Source organism: Salvelinus alpinus, chromosome 24, assembly GCF_045679555.1.
Source record: "Salvelinus alpinus chromosome 24, SLU_Salpinus.1, whole genome shotgun sequence".
Taxonomy (NCBI): domain Eukaryota; kingdom Metazoa; phylum Chordata; class Actinopteri; order Salmoniformes; family Salmonidae; genus Salvelinus; species Salvelinus alpinus.
The window spans coordinates 34,917,314-34,922,023 of record NC_092109.1 but is presented as its reverse complement, the minus strand read 5'-3'; positions in this window follow the sequence as shown (position 1 = coordinate 34,922,023).

Below are 4,710 nucleotides of genomic sequence, written 5' to 3'. Positions count from 1 at the left end.
GGAATCATGTTAAATAAAATACAAATGTGATGGAGTCAGTAAAATTGTGTCGAGAGAGGCCTTTGAATAATGTGAGACTCACTATATTAGGTTTTTAAATGGTGGGGGATTGCCTAGTCACTTTATCTCTACCTATATGTACATATCTACCTCAATTACCTTGTACCCCTGCACATGGACTCTGTACTGGTACCCCGTGTAATAGGCAAGTTATCCTTACTCATTGTGTATTTATTTTATTTTTTTCTCTCTTTGGATTGCTGGAAAGGACCCATAAGTAAGCGTTTCACGGTTAGTCTACACCTGTTCTTTACGAAGCATGTGACAAATAACATTTGATTTGATTTTGATTGTAAGTGTAGAGGCCTTGCCGTGGTCTGGTAACAATAAGGCGCAACGACGGCTTGGAAACAGGGCCAGGAATGTGTGGGTTCACTGGGAGTGTACAGAGCGTGTCAACTCAAGTAAGGTCTGTGAAATGGAAGCTCACAGTCAAAATAGAGAAGTCACAGCTGGGGGTTCCCATACTGCTTCTCAGAATTCACTCCCCCAACCAACAAGTCTTTCCTCTGCTTTCTAAACATTTTTTTTTCATAACCTTTTGAGAGCAATTCTGTTTGTCAGTAATGATATGTAACGATTTATCTTTTCCATTCGTTCATAGGAACATTATGTTGTCATGGCTTTTTCTCTAAATCATTGATATTTGAAATATAGCATAGTTGGTGAAGGTATGTATGGGTTGTCTCAGGCTAATGTAACTTAGGCTAATATAACTTAGTTGGTGAAGGTATGTATGTATGTATGGGTTGTCTCAGGCAAATATAACACAGGCTAATTTAACTTAGTTGGTGAAGGTATGTATGGGTTGTCTCAGGCTAATTTAACTTAGTTGGTGAAGGTATGTATGGGTTGTCTCAGGCTAATATAACTTAGTTGGTGAAGGTATGTATGGGTTGTCTCAGGCTAATATAACTTAGTTGATGAAGGTATGTATGGGTTGTCTCAAGCTAATATAACAGAGGCTAATTTAACTTAGTTGATGAAGGTATGTATGGGTTGTCTCAGGCTAATATAACTTAGTTGATGAAGGTATGTATGGGTTGTCTCAGGCTAATATAACTTAGTTGATGAAGGTATGTATGGGTTGTCTCAGGCTAATATAACTTAGTTGGTGAAGGTATGTATGGGTTGTCTCAGGCAAATATAACTTAGTTGATGAAGGTATGTATGGGTTGTCTCAGGCAAATATAACTTAGTTGGTGAAGGTATGTATGGGTTGTCTCAGGCTAATATAACTTAGTTGGTGAAGGTATGTATGGGTTGTCTCAGGCTAATATAACTTAGTTGGTGAAGGTATGTATGGGTTGTCTCAGGCTAATATAACTTAGTCGGTGAAGGTATGTATGGGTTGTCTCAGGCTAATATAACTTAGTTGGTGAAGGTATGTATGGGTTGTCTCAGGCTAATATAACTTAGTTGATGAAGGTATGTATGGGTTGTCTCAGGCTAATATAACTTAGTTGATGAAGGTATGTATGGGTTGTCTCAGGCAAATATAACACAGGCTAATATAACTTAGTTGGTGAAGGTATGTATGGGTTGTCTCAGGCTAATATAACTTAGTTGATGAAGGTATGTATGGGTTGTCTCAGGCAAATATAACACAGGCTAATATAACTTAGTTGGTGAAGGTATGTATGGGTTGTCTCAGGCTAATTTAACTTAGTTGGTGAAGGTATGTATGGGTTGTCTCAGGCCAATGCGGCTGCAGAACAAAAGAGCAGCAGGACACTGCTCTGCTGTCTGTCTGGTACCATGAATTCCTCTCTGCTACAAGACCATCCAGACAGAGAAGTTAATGTCCTTCCCAGCTACAGTATGTCTTTAAAGTGAGTACAGATGAGGCATCGGTGGTAAGTCACAGGAAAGAGATGGGGCATCGGTGGTCAGTCACAGGAAAGAGATGGGGCATCAGTGGTCAGTCACAGGAAAGAGATGGGGCATCGGTGGTAAGTCACAGGAAAGAGATGGGGCATCGGTGGTCAGTCACAGGAAAGAGATGGGGCATCGGTGGTCAGTCACAGGAAAGAGATGGGGCATCGGTGGTCAGTCACAGGAAAGAGATGGGGCATCGGTGGTCAGTCACAGGAAAGAGATGGGGCATCGGTGGTAAGTCACAGGAAAGAGGTGCAGACAGACAGAATCTCACTGAGATGTGACTGGCGCATGACACTGCCTTGGGAGTCTCTCTCTCTCTGCCCCCCCCCCCCCCCCCCGCAAAATAAACCTGATAATATTAATAAAACAAAAGAATCTAGTGCCATATGATAAAGGCTGTTTCCATGACCACACACACACTACCAAGGGAGGAAGCCACATAGAGGGGGATGTTGAAGAGACCCAAAGAGAGAGAGGACAGGGGGTTTCACAGATAGCCAGACAGCCAATGAGATCAACATACCCCCTGTTGGGATAGGCAGCTCTTTTCTAATCAAGCATCCTCTCGGGACTCATTCTTTTAGAGGAATTCAAACAAAATAGATTATTTGCCAGAAACCACAATCTGACTTTGCAAGTGTAAAAGCATCAATAGCTTCAAATCAAATCAAAATGTAATTGTCACATACACATGGTTAGCAGATGTTAATGCGAGTGTAGCAAAATGCTTGTGCTTCTAGTTCCGACCATGCAGTAATATCTAACAAGTAATCTAACCTAACAATTTCACAACAACTACCTTATACACATTTATTACATCCAATGTTTCATTATTAAAGTGGCTAGAGATGAGTCAGTATGTTGGCAGCAGCCACTCAATGTTGGTGATGGCTGTTTAACAGTCTGATGGCCTTGAGATAGAAGCTGTTTTTCAGTCTCTCGGTCCCAGCTTTGATGCACCTGTACTGACCTCGCCTTCTGGATGATAGCGGGGTGAACAGGCAGTGGCTCGGGTGGTTGTTGTCCTTGATGATTTTTTTGGCCTTCCTGTGACATCGGGTGGTGTAGGTGTCCTGGAGAGCAGGTAGTTTGCCCCCCAGTGATGCGTTGTGCAGACCTCACTACCCTCTGGAGAGCCTTACGGTTGTGGGCGGAGCAGTTGCCGTACCAGGCGGTGATACAGCCCAAAAGGATGCTCTCGATTGTGCATCTGTAAAAGTTTGTGAGTGTTTTTGGTGACAAACCGCATTTCTTCAGCCTCCTTAGGTTGAAGAGGCGCTGTTGCGCCTTCTTCACCACGCTGTCTGTGTGGGTGGACCATTTCAGATTGTCCGTGATGTGTACGCCGAGGAACTTAAAACTTTCCACCTTCTCCACTACTGTCCCGTCGATGTGGATAGGGGGGTGCTCCCTCTGCTGTTTCCTGAAGTCCACGATCATCTCCTTTGTTTTGTTGACGTTGAGTGTGAGGTTATTTTCCTGACACCACACTCCGAGGGCCCTCACTTCCTCCCTGTAGGCCGTCTCGTCGTTGTTGGTAATCAAGCCTACCACTGTAGTGTTGTCTGCAAACTTGATGATTGAGTTGGAGGCGTGCATGGCCTCGCAGTCATGGGTGAACAGGGAGTACAGGAGAGGGGCTGAGAACGCACCCCTGTGGGGCCCCAGTGTTGAGGATCAGCAGGGTGGAGATGTTGTTTCCTACCCTCACCACCTGGGGGCGGCCCGTCAGGAAGTCCAGTACCCAGTTGCACAGGGCGGGGTCGAGACCCAGGGTCTTGAGCTTAATGACGAGTTTGGAGGATACTATGGTGTTAAATGCTTGTAAGCTTATTGGCTCAGGTCCTATAATGTTAGTTACTAACTGCCTAGAGGTGCTGGCTGGGAGTCAACATTTCTAATAAAACAAAAGAATCTGGCACCCTATGACCTCATAGATCAAATAACGGCTGTTTCCATGAACATACACACACTACCTCCCTCACCAGGGTGGTACCACTGAGTACAGGTGTAGGATCTTAATTTGATCACTCTTTTGTTCCTGACAAATTTCCTGCACCGCAGGAAATGAAGATGAACTTCTTGATTTACATACATTCACTGCAAACCCACACTACCACACGGTTTTATTAACAGTATTGCACTTTGCATGTAGCCTACTTTTAGCCAGCTAATAGTCTAACCACAGATTAAGCAACATTATGGACTAAATGTTAAAATCCTGTTGCTACATGATTATTTTGCTGTGACAGTATATGTCAAATTAAGATCCTACATCTGTAAATGAGAGATACTTTATCTATGGAAAGTCGGCATGAGAGTGAATTCCCAACAGGCCTGATCTGGGCATAGCCTCATCAGTTCCATCAGTCATGCTCTGGACCATGGTTGTATTTATGAAACCCTCTGGGCTGAGCTAAAAGACTCCCAGCTGTTTTCTTATAATTGTGAGGGAGGCAGAGCTCGAGCCTGGCTATCACAGGCTCTCTGTGATGAGGAACACTGGCCTCCCTTGTGTGGTGGTGAGGGATTGACACACCAGATGTAACCAGCCAACAGACGCTGAGCCTGTGGCACCCTACCCATTAATGTTATTCCTATTGGAGAGGTTGCAAAAGAAACTGAACCTCTGTTTCATATGGCTTACCCTCACGTATCCAATCTAGCACCGCAATGACTCCATTACTGGGACATTTCCAGTCCATGTACGTTTTGCTCTGCTGAGGATAGGAATATGCTGTTTCAACAGCAGTCTGCAAACCTTCTCAT